We start from the raw sequence: 12,330 nt of genomic DNA on the forward strand, positions 1-12,330 counted from the left end.
TAGGATTTTTTCCCAAACCTTTTTAACATTATAAAAAGGACTTGGTGCACCTATTTTAGACACAATAATTGTGGGACCCTGTACAACTGGATTTATGTCATCTAAATGCTTTACTTCATATTATTTATTTGATGTTGAGATGAGAAATATACATAACCAAAGAAAAAAATTCTGCCTTGTTATAATACTAGGAGGGCACTTGCAGTGACTTCTTAAATTTTTAAGAACATTTCTAATATGGAAAATCAGGATGAAAATTCAAATACGTCAAACTAAAAACCATTCTGCATTCAGGTGACTTTAACTAAAAAGAGTGTTACGTATTATCAGGAGATGCCCACATATTCAAGCTGAGAGAAATGGTAGTCACACTGCCAGCAGCACTTGAACTTCAAAAACATACTGCACCAGATCTTCAGTTGGGGTCAACTGACATTATTGCATTGACTGCAACAGAGCTATGCCACTTTATACCAGCTGGCGATCTGATCCTGGGAGTGAGAGCACAAGCTGCTGGTGTTGGCAGCATAGCCACAAGTATACTTGTGATAAGTTTGCTTCAGAAATGCTACAAAACCTACACTTCTCAGAGAAGCCGTCTTGCATAGGGCAGTATCATGAATCACTCTGAAATAATTGTTACCCAGCAACATTACTCATTCAGTCTAAAACTCAGTGACTGTATTTCATGACTAGTCCAAAATAAAATGGTCCAGTTGTCCTAATGTTGGGGGACATTTTGTTATAATCAAGGAAAACTAGCATCATCTGAGAGTGGAATGAGTCATTTGTTACTTACTATCACTGCCTGGCTCCTGGCAAGCATCTCATGCTGCATGCCCCTTGCTAGTCCTGTAATAGTTAATTGAAATTCAACTCAAAATGGCCACCTGGGCTTTTAAACTGCTCACACCACATTACAGTTTGCTGCACACTTTAACTGAAGGTGCAACTGGGTTTTTAGGCCCTGACCTGGCCTGGGTGTTTTTGGTCAAGACCACTATGCTCCTCTCCTGCCCCACCTTCAGCCAGAGTTGCCAACCCTCTGGAATTGTCCTGGAGTCTCCAGGAATTGAAGATTAATCTTTAATTAAAGATTGTCATGTGATGAAACCTCCAGGAATACATCCAACCAAAACTGGCAACCCTAGCTTCAACCAGCACTCTCCCTTAGAAGAAGCAGGAAAGCCTTCTTATCTCACCTGATGATTTAGTTGGGGATTGGTCCTGATTTGAGCAGGGGGTTGGACTAGATGACCTCCTGAGGTCCCTTCCAACCCTGATATTCTATGATTCTATGGTCTCACCTGATTGACTGTTGCCTCCTCCCAGCCTTTCTAACCCCCTGGAGGACCAAGTTTTGGTGGTTCTTCCAGTACCAGAACCTGAGTGACCTCTCTAGGAAGTGCTTGAAGGTCTACATTTACTGCCCTTCTTTACCAGGTGATACTTTCCCTTTGGGTCGGTGTGTCAAGGCAGTGATGCCTCCAACAGAGGCCAGTGAAGGGCCAGTACACAGTCACACTTACATACCTTCAAACTTTGTCTTTGAAAAACTCCTAACAGTGAATAAATCCAACTGCCTTTCCTCCAGATTACTATACTGAAGAAAAGATGCAAATAAATTGCATTTTTACAATGTCTACAACCCTAAATCTTTAGTGACCTAAACAGTCTGTTAACACAAGTTCATCTTCTTTTTGTTTTGTTTTACAATTTGAAAAGAAAAGTCATGATTTCCTGACTGTTTTGTATCCTGTAAGCAAAGATGTATGTTTCATTACTCAACTTGTCCTTAGGTTTGTCCTTAGGTTTGTTCCTAATAGAATTCAAGCCAGATTCCCACACCTCAAAGAAGGAGGCTACAAGGAAGCAAAACTCCACAAAGTTCCCTTCATAGAGTTTACTCATGAAGTATCTCTTTAGAGGGGTAGCATTTACTTTCTCACAGTAGCTGTCACACAGGTGTTACCTGAAACACTGTAGACAGCTGTGATCCACAGGGCCCTGGGCTGGAACCCAGAGTAGAGGGCGGGCCTGGGTTCCACCCCCAAGCCCCAACTCCCTATTGGATACAGGAGGCGTTGAACTGGACTGTGGGTCCCACCAGAGGGGAAGGTCCCTGGCCTGTCCCCCGACCCACTAGGTGGATCATCAGAGACTGCGGGGATTGTTCTTCATTTTCCCCATGCTGGCCAGTGATGAGGTTAGGTGAGTGAATGGCAGGTTTGAGCCACTAGCAAAAGGTGCCCAAACTGAGGGCTGCTGTGAATCTCTGAGGCAAGCAAATCTGCCAGTAAGTGCAGGACCCACCAAGGCAGAGGAGGAACTTTGTCACAATATCCAATCTGTTTAGTATATTAAGTTTACGGTTTTTGTTTATTTGCTAGGTAATCTGCTTTGATCTGTTTGCTATTACTTATAATCACTTAAAAAATCTCTCTTTTGTAGTTAATAAACTTGTTTTTGCTTTATCTAAGCCAGCGTGTGGTATCATAACTCAGGGGCAAAAGCTGTTGCATATTCCTCTCCACATTGAGGGAGGAGACGAATTTTATGAGCTTATGCTGTACAGTTCCCTGTGCAGCACAAGACGGTATAATTTTGGGTTTATACTCCAGAGGGGCTTCGTGCCTGAGGAGCTGGTAGTTGCCCTAGCTGTAGCCTTCCCATGCAGGGGCTGTTCAGAGAGCCTGCATGTAACTGCAGCTGGGTGTGTCCCTACCAGTACGTATGCTGGTGAAAGTACAGGAGGAAGCCTGGAGGGCTTGGCAGCTTGTCACAGCAGTAGAGTGTAAAAGGGAGCCCTGGCTGGTGGGTCAGGGGGGCTCAGTGCTACCTCAGTTCCAGGTGGCACCCCAGGGGGAACCCATCACAACCTGCTCCCTTCCTATTTTACAAAACAAGTTTTTGTTTCTCCCCCCCGCAAACCTCCCTTCATCCATTTTCTGGCCAGGAACCATGGAATGTCTATTCAGGAAGGATTCAGCATAGGACCAAAATAAAACTATCACCCACAGGTACTGTGACCTGTTATTTAATAAACAAACTTAATGCTTTTTTAATAATGCCCTAACACACAAACAATGCTGGCAGCAGTAAAGAGAGCTTTAATCTGCATGTGCTGCCCAGGCCTGCTAGAGGCTAGAACCCACCTAGCTACAGAGCAGAAATAAACATTTTACCAACAGGCATGACAGTGGCCAGGTGGAAAGAATAGAGGCTTAGTGAACAAAAGCATAACTGATTTTTTTTTATTCTAAAACCTAAAAACGCAGTTAGTGTGCATCTTATAAATAAAAGAGAACAAGCGCTGAGCATCTGCAGGGTTCAGATTTTTAGGTCAGACTGAGTTTTTCATGCAAAAGAAAAGAAAAACCTTGAGCAAAATTGTGTGACTTAACAGTAAACCCCAATATTTTTCTAACGTACTGCACAATGCATTTTTAAAAAATTGTAGCAGATGGAAAAAATATCACTTTTAATAAACTGGCATGAGTGGCTTAACCTTGCTATGGCATTCACAAAGGCACTCCAGGCGTTTTCCTTCTAACACTACGCTCTCAGAGACACCAATGCCAGCCTCATTTCCACTATCGGCACTACATTTTGGCTTTTAAAGCTACAGACACATTGGGGGAAGGAGGAACGTGGGGCTGCCTTGGAGTCATTCGGTTTGTGGAGGACAAAGGTAGGGAAAAATTGTTCCTACCATCAGCAGCAGTTAGATTCCATATTAACAGGTGTTTTAATGCCACTTTTTCATTTATTTTAAAACCTTCTTGGGCTTCGATTTTGTTTGAATGGTTTTGGTGCTAGTTTTATTGATACATTTTTAACAAATAGCATACAGTCTGTCCGCCTGCACTAGACCACATCAGTCCACAGTTTGTGGTGTAAAAGAAGAGAAGAGGGAAGGAGAGGAAACATTAGAAACGCTAAGGGTGAATTCCTAGCTCCACTGAAGTCAATGGGAGTTTTGCCCTTGACTTCAGTGAAGCCAAAATTTCACCATTTATTTACAAACTAAATCAAGTAAGGTTTCAGAGTAACAGCCGTGTTAGTCTGTATTCGCAAAAAGAAAAGGAGGACTTGTGGCACCTGAGAGACTAACCAATTTATTTGAGCATGAGCTTTCGTGAGCTACAGCTCACTTCATCGGATGCATACTGTGGAAATTGCAGAAGACATTATTATATACACAGACACCATGAAACAATACCTCCTCCCACCCCGCTCTCCTGCTGGTAATAGCTTATCTAAAGTGATCATCAAGTTGGGCCATTTCCAGCACAAATCCAGGTTTTCTCACCCTCCGCCCCCCCACAGACAAACTCACTCTCTTGCTGGTAATAGCCCATCCAAAGTGACCACTCTCTTCACAATGTGTATGATAATCAAGGTGGGCCATTTCCTGCAGAAATCCAGGTTCTCTCACCCCCTCACCCCCCTCCAAAAACCACACACACAAACTCACTCTCCTGCTGGTAATAGCCTATCCAAAGTGACCACTCTCCTTACAACCTGCATGAAAATCAAAGTGGGCCATTTCCAGCACAAATCCAGGTGTTCTCACTCCCCCACCCCCATACCCACACAAACTCACTCTCCTGCTGGTAATAGCTCATCCGAAGTGACCACTCCCCCTACAATGTGCATGATAATCAAGGTGGGCCATTTCCAGCACAAATCTAGGTTTTCTCACACACTCCCCCGTGACATTTTCGGGGATAGTGTTCTTGTCACGGCTAACCTGGTGGCTGAACTTTGTGACTTTGTCCTTACCCATAACTATTTTACATTTGGGGACAATGTATACCTTCAGATCAGCGGCACTGCTATGGGTACCCGCATGGCCCCACAGTATGCCAACATTTTTATGGCTGATTTAGAACAATGCTTCCTCAGCTCTCGTCCCCTAACGCCCCTACTCTACTTGCGCTATATTGATGACATCTTCATCATCTGGACCCATGGAAAAGAAGCCCGTGAGGAATTCCACCATGATTTCAACAATTTCCATCCCACCATCAACCTCAGCCTGGTCCAGTCCACACAAGAGATCCACTTCCTGGACACTACAGTGCTAATAAACAATGGTCACATAAACACCACCCTATACCGGAAACCTACTGACCGCTATTCCTACCTACATGCCTCCAGCTTTCACCCTGACCACACCACACGATCCATCGTCTACAGCCAAGCTCTGCGATACAACCGCATTTGCTCCAATCCCTCAGACAGAGACAAACACCTACAAGATCTCTATCAAGCAGTCTTACAACTACAATACCCACCTGTGAAGTGAAGAAACAGATTGATAGAGCCAGAAGAGTTCCCAGAAGTCACCTACTACAGGACAGGCCTAACAAAGAAAATAACAGAATGCCACTAGCCGTCACCTTCAGCCCCCAACTAAAACCCCTCCAACGCATTATTAAGGATCTACAACCTATCCTGAAGGATGACCCAACACTCTCACAAATCTTGGGAGACAGGCCAGTCCTTGCCTACAGACAACCCCCCAACCTGAAGCGAATACTCACCAACAACCACATACCACACAACAGAACCACTAACCCAGGAACCTATCCTTGCAACAAAGCCCGTTGCCAACTGTGCCCACATATCTATTCAGAGGACACCATCACAGGGCCTAATAACATCAGCCACACTATCAGAGGCTCGTTCACCTGCACATCCACCAATGTGATATATGCCATCATGTGCCAGCAATGCCCCTCTGCCATGTACATTGGTCAAACTGGACAGTCTCTACGTAAAAGAATAAATGGACACAAATCAGATGTCAAGAATTATAACATTCATAAACCAGTCGGAGAACACTTCAATCTCTCTGGTCACGCAATCAGAGACATGAAGGTCGCTATCTTACAACAAAAAAACTTCAAATCCAGAGTCCAGCGAGAAACTGCTGAATTGGAATTCATTTGCAAATTGGATACTATTAATTTAGGCTTAAATAGAGACTGGGAGTGGCTAAGTCATTATGCAAGGTAGCCTATTTCCCCTTGTTTTTTCCTTCCCCCCCCCCAGACGTTCTGGTTAAACTTGGATTTATGCTGGAAGTGGCCCACCTTGATTGTCATGCACAGTGTGGGGAGAGTGGTCAGTTTGGATGAGCTATTGCCAGCAGGAGAGTCAGTTTGTGTGTGTGTGGGGGGGGGGGAGTGTGTGAGAAAACCTAGATTTGTGCTGGAAATGGCCCACCTTGATTATCATGCACATTGTAGGGGGAGTGGTCACTTCGGATGAGCTATTACCAGCAGGAGAGTGAGTTTGTGTGGGTATGGGGGTGGGGGAGTGAGAAAACCTGGATTTGTGCTGGAAATGGCCCACCTTGATTTTCATGCAGGTTGTAAGGAGAGTGGTCACTTTGGATAGGCTATTACCAGCAGGAGAGTGAGTTTGTGTGTGTGGTTTTTGGAGGGGGGTGAGGGGGTGAGAGAACCTGGATTTCTGCAGGAAATGGCCCACCTTGATTATCATACACATTGTGAAGAGAGTGGTCACTTTGGATGGGCTATTACCAGCAAGAGAGTGAGTTTGTCTGTGGGGGGGCGGAGGGTGAGAAAACCTGGATTTGTGCTGGAAATGGCCCAACTTGATGATCACTTTAGATAAGCTATTACCAGCAGGAGAGTGGGGTGGGAGGAGGTATTGTTTCATGGTGTCTGTGTATATAATGTCTTCTGCAATTTCCACAGTATGCATTCGATGAAGTGAGCTGTAGCTCACGAAAGCTCATGCTCAAATAAATTGGTTAGTCTCTAAGGTGCCACAAGTCCTCCTTTTCTTTAAATCAAGTAAATTTGTCATTGAATTAAGTGGAACCAGGATTTGGTCCAACATGACCAGCTTTGCATCTGTGGATGGCAACCATAGCATAATCACATGGTCTGAAGGTCACATTCTGTGAATTGGAGAAAATAGATGAATAATAAACCTGATGAGGCAGAGCAGGTTCACGTAGCGTTACCCATGAGAGAGGGAGGTATACACTTTTTGTTAAATCACAGTTGCTGCGCTGTGACTGCTGCGTCAAATACAGTCATTTTGCTGTTACTTTGTCTTAGCTTCTCCAACCCTAGACTCCCACTTGTTTGTAAGAGCCATCTGTTGTCTCTCATCATACGCTAAGATGGGAATATCTTTGGAGCAGAGACTCTTAATTATGTGTACATACAGTGCCTTGCACAACAGTGCTTTCAACACTGATCAGGCCCTCTAGGTGCATCATCATCACCACTGCCCTCAAACAGTGCAACCAGAGGATCCTCTTCAACTTCTTGTTCCTAGAATGGTAGAATTGTACAGTTCAAAAATCTCCTATTCACAGGCTAAGGAAACATACTTATTGCCATCCAAAATAATTCAGAGCTTTGTACGGAAAACTATGGATACATCAGCTCTGAGCATTACAAATGCAAGCATTAATAAATAATATTTAAACCTTTCTCTGATTATCCCCAGATATCAGGAAACTGTTTTTCTGAAAAAAATGCCCATTCTCTTTGCCATTTGAGATACAGCAAGACTTAATTCATCAAGCAGGGAAGAGATACCAATTAAGGTTTAATTTAGATCCTGACACCGCAAACCGTACTGCTGGATGCAGTGCTTGGTATCCAAAAGTAACATAGGCATTGCCATGACGTATCAGACCTGTGGTCCACCTAGTCCAGTATTCTGTCACAGACAGTGGCCAGGACCAGCTGCTTTGCAGAAAGGTGCTAAAGACCCTCCAGTAGGCAGTCTTGGGATAACCGGTCCCCACAGAAAGTTTCTTCCTAACCCCCATTAGTTAGAGTTGACTTAACCCTGAAGCATGAGCCTTTCTAAAATCCTTCTTTTTTTTTTTTTTAATATTTACTATTATAACTCTGGATGCTCTTTTAATGTAGTTTTTGTGTGTGTGATATAAACAATTAGAACACTATTAACGTTGCAAAGTGAAGCACTCAAAAGTTAGGAAATGCCAAACTAACGTTATCTGTGCACCCTTAATTCGGGCCCCTTTGTGTAATATTTTTAACTACAACAATGTTCAATGTGTGTTATTTACTGCACACTACTCAAACCCTTCTTTGTAGACAGAATCAGCAATTTCCTCATGGGCTTTTTTATGGTGCTCATCACTTTAATATCTATTTCCACAACACCCATGTGAACTAAGGGTGGTATTATACCCATTTTACAGGTGGGGAACCGAGGCAGAGAGAAATTAGTTTAAAAAAATCTCCATTAATTTTGGAGATGCCTAGGACCTGATTTGTCAGAGTTCTTAGCAGTATATAGCACTTCATATGTTCAAAGCTCAGTTACTGCTGACATCAGTTGTAGCTTTGAGTGCTCAGCACTTCTGCAAATCAGACCCCATGTACCACATCTTCACTGGCTCCAAGTCTTAATAATGGGAAGTGTTAGGCAGTGCTACATGCCCTACATATAATAAATGTCTAATCTCTTTTTGAATCCTGCTAAACCTTGGCTACTATGCTACACTGTGGCAATGAGTTCCACAGGATAATTGTGTGTTGTGTGGGGAAAAGAATATTTCAGGACCTGGTCAGGAATTTTCTGTTGGAATGATTTTCCAACAGAAAATTCAATTTCTGCCAAACTGAAATTTTCCATGGGAAATTTTTTATTTTGCTAGAAAAATAAGTCTAGCACACACACACTCAAAAAAAATCAAAATTTCCCATGGAAAATTTCAATTTGGCAGAAACTGAATCTTCTATCTGGAAAAGCTCTCTACCGATAAGGGTGATAGAAATTAAAATCCAATATTTTGTCTAAAACTCTGGCCACTCCAAGCCTTCATCTGAGAGCTCCTATGCGGATTCTTTGCTCAGAATAATTTTTCAAGAAATTCTAATTTAAGTCATTTTCTTAATCAACAAACCTAAATTTGCTTTACAAGTTTGCCATCCTCAAGAGTGAGACTTGCATATGCAGGAGACAGATTTCTCCAGAGCTTTTTTGGTGACTGACCTACATATCTGCACTCACTTGTAGAAGAGACCAGAATGACCACAAACCACAACTTACAGAGCCAACTGCCTAAAAGCCACTTCTTTGGCTTAGCCTTCCCTCAATAACACAAACCCAAAAAAATAAAAAAAGGGAGCGGGAACCACACAGTACAGTCCCTGCAGACAGGAAGAAAGAGAAATATATCTTTGTGTACACTATGATTTTTACTGCACTCAGATACCGTACCATAGTGATGGGCATATTAGGAATCATGTGGAAGACAAAGGTTGAAGTAGAAACTTCTTTAAGTTTTCAGTCAGTCACAGTTTGAAGAATCCTTTTTAAAAAATTTTTTATTTTGAATAAGGCCATCAGTTTTTGGCTCAATCGTCTTAAATGAATTTATATAAAAGTGACCAAAGACATCTCTTTCAGAAGAGGATGAGTCTGCAGAGACCACTCTGGTAAACTTGTCTGGGGAGCACTGCAGCAACATACGAAGTCCAAAGTTGACAAAAAAGTGACATCTAAGTGTACACCTGTAGTGTTGCACTTTTTTTCTGTCGCGAAGCCTTCGTATTTGTACACAGAAAATGGGACTGTGTGCGCACTGATTTGTGGTTACTAATAAGAAGGCAGTAAGAAGATGGAGGGTTCTTTGAGTCTTTGGATCTAAGAAAGTATAAGCCCGGAAGAAACAGAAGAGCTTGGATTAACCGAAAGTGCCTTTAGTGCAAAGGCTACTTTTTCCCTTTTTGCTTTCCTGCAACACTGTAACCCAATACAGATGTTTCTTTATTTTTATTTTCCACTCTTGCCAGCTGTGTTTTGATGAACTTCCTTTTGACAGTAACATTTTTCTCAGACATTTATTATCCATTTGCTGGTCTGTAGCTAATTTGCTCGTTCCTTTCATGAGACAGTGAAATCCCAGACTCGATGAAGAAGTGGGCTGTGTGTCAGGCAAATGCTCAAATGTGGATATACCCCATATGTAAACGTGTATAATATTCAGCATTGACTGCAGTAAGTTCAAGTAAAATGAATAATTATATAGCAAATAAAAATATAGAACATACTGTACACGAGCAAAGCAAATTGCTGTTTCAGTGGGCTAATTGTAACATCTTTGTATTTCATTGTCTGTAATATGCTGCCAAGATTTTAACAAGAGACTTCCGCCCCAAATGTTTTCCCTTAGCCTGGAATTAAACCCCACGTTCCAAGTGTGTATGTGGCTGCAGAGGGGAGGGGCGAGCCATGAAACTCTGTTCATTTATTTTCCCATTTCAAGAAAAATGTTTTCTCCTAATCATAGCTAAGGAAGGGGCAGCACCACTGGTCAAACAAACCGACTTCCACTAAATGCAGATTGCTGGAAATGATTATACTTATTCTGGCCTGATACCGTTAACCCATACTCCTAGGAGTAATCCTTCGTTATGTGAATATTCCCATTGGTTTCAACAGGACTACTTTGCATGAGTAGCTTCAGAACTTCCTATGCAACAAGGGCAACTTTCCAATTTGCTGCTGCTGAGTAGGAAGCTTCCTCTGGTAAGTGGACAGACCAATGCCTTCAACTTCTGTAGAATTTAAGCTTTAATAAAAATTAAAAAAAAAAATCCAAACCTCCCCTTCCACTTGGTGCAAAATTTTAAGAGGTTCCAAGGAGCTCCCTCAAGCATCTCATGAATCTATCTCAACCTCCTCAATTCCCTCTTGAAAGCCCAAATTAACAAGGAAATCTTAAAACCAAGATGTCAGGACTAGAAGATCCTAGCCCAGCTATGCCAGCTATTCCTTAAAGAGCTTGAACAAGATACACTCCTAAATGTCACCACTTCAAGGTCTTAACATTAATATCAACTCCATGGTTTAAAAAAAAACAAAACAAAGAAAAAAAAACCCACCTTCAAAACAGGTATAAATGTGAAGACACTAGATCACACTTAAAATAGGTAGTATACTTACTGGGAGAAAAAGATTAAAAACTTAAGCTAGAGTACTCCAGCCCCCTGCACAGAATTTTCTCTAGAAGGACAACTTGATGCAGCAAATTAGAGAAAACAAAGATAGACTCTTCTCGGGTATAAAAACCAATGCTCACAACCTGGAAATAGAAACCGGGAAATACAAGGCATGCTATAAACCAAATAACTCCAATCTCTGCTATTATTCTCACATTGTATGAGAAAATTTCTCTCATCACTGCCCAAGCTTCAAGGTACAAGAAATTTACTCCTCATGATAGAGTAAAAAGATTTGCTACTTAAAAGAAAAACCTGTATTGAATCATTTTCCACCAAATCAGACAAGCAATGGAAGATGGAGGTACACAATAAAACTGTACAACCAATGCAAAATCTGTTCCTAGATGGAGATACTTGATTTATTAACTTTGACAACACTTGTATAATGTATACTTTGTTTTGCCAGTAAAGTTACTATAACAGTCAGAACAATCTGTCTGAAAAGGCCCCAGACCAGCCTTAAGAATGTCTTTACTGTACATGAATTTTGGATACAGCAAAGTAGCCATGTGCTGCCTTTAGTAAGTTTCACAATAGATCACATGATAGTCACCACTAGGGGGCACTAGTTAGTCCATCAGTTAAACTGTAAAATGATTTGAAGATGTAAGGTGCTATATTAACTCTAAAGCATTGTTGTTAATTTAAAATACTTTTTTTTTTCAATCAATCCTTGCTGACTGAATCTTTTGCTCCTTGATCTGGATTTTTTTTCTTTTTTTTTGCAGAAGTAGAACTCCAGAGAAGAGCAATCGACATGATTAGAGTTATATATGGGTGGAATGAGAACAGAGAAACGTACAAGAGTTGTATTGATGCTGGCCATTTACCTCAAATAGCAGAAGACTATAAAATATTAAGATATGTAAAATAACGAATGCCATAGTGAAGGCCAAACCAGCAGTCCTATAGTACAAAAACAAAAGGGGTACTCAATGGAATGAAAAGGCAACAAATTAAAAACAGAGACAAGACAATAATTTTGTAATGCGCAGAACTCAGTGCCTCAGGGTATGAATGAAGTAAATAGCTCAGTAAGTTTCAAAAAAGGGGCAGACATGATTATATAAATTATGAATCTTCCCACAGTAACCACATGTATTGTTAACTAAGCCATGCAAAAAAGTCTCCAGCCAGACCACTTCAGTAGCAAAGAAATGGGCACTGCCTTCCATCCCCATTGTCCTCACTGAAGTGCTAATGCCAATGTCTAGGAGGAGACCCTCTTCAATGTTAACTGTACTAGAGGGATCCTGTCAACTAATTTAAGGCCCCAAATTTTACATTCCCTCCC

At 41.7% G+C, this 12,330-nt stretch overlaps 1 long non-coding RNA gene across 1 annotated transcript in view; it reads left to right on the plus strand.

The window, feature by feature from the left end:
* The window catches only part of LOC141982791 (uncharacterized), a 39,274-nt gene extending 27,192 nt beyond the window's left edge, over positions 1-12,082 (plus strand). The window contains exons 2-3 of the long non-coding RNA XR_012638221.1: positions 10,474-10,560; positions 11,765-12,082. This is a non-coding gene — a long non-coding RNA (uncharacterized LOC141982791). The remainder of the gene's footprint in view (positions 1-10,473; positions 10,561-11,764) is intronic.
* Positions 12,083-12,330: the final 248 nt, after the last annotated feature.

This window comes from Natator depressus, chromosome 2 (assembly GCF_965152275.1).
Source record: "Natator depressus isolate rNatDep1 chromosome 2, rNatDep2.hap1, whole genome shotgun sequence".
Taxonomy (NCBI): domain Eukaryota; kingdom Metazoa; phylum Chordata; order Testudines; family Cheloniidae; genus Natator; species Natator depressus.